The sequence below is a fragment of the Trachymyrmex cornetzi genome, unplaced genomic scaffold (assembly GCF_001594075.2).
Source record: "Trachymyrmex cornetzi isolate Tcor2-1 unplaced genomic scaffold, Tcor1.1 scaffold182, whole genome shotgun sequence".
Classification (NCBI taxonomy): Eukaryota; Metazoa; Arthropoda; class Insecta; order Hymenoptera; family Formicidae; genus Trachymyrmex; species Trachymyrmex cornetzi.
In genome coordinates, this window is record NW_017296441.1 from 340,117 (window position 1) to 340,319 (window position 203).

A 203-nucleotide genomic window follows, 5' to 3' on the forward strand; every position below is an offset into this window, starting at 1 on the left:
TTCGCCGTCGAGGAAATGGGTGTCTAGGTGTTCGTCGTCGAGAAAGTTTGTGTCTAGGTGTTTGCCATCGAGGAAATGAATGTCTAGATGTTCGCCGTCGAGGAAGTAAGTGTCTAGGTATTTGCTATCGAAGCAGTTGGTGTCTAGGTGTTCGCCGTCGAGGAAATGAGTGTCTAGGTGTTCGCCTTCGAAGAAGTGGGTGT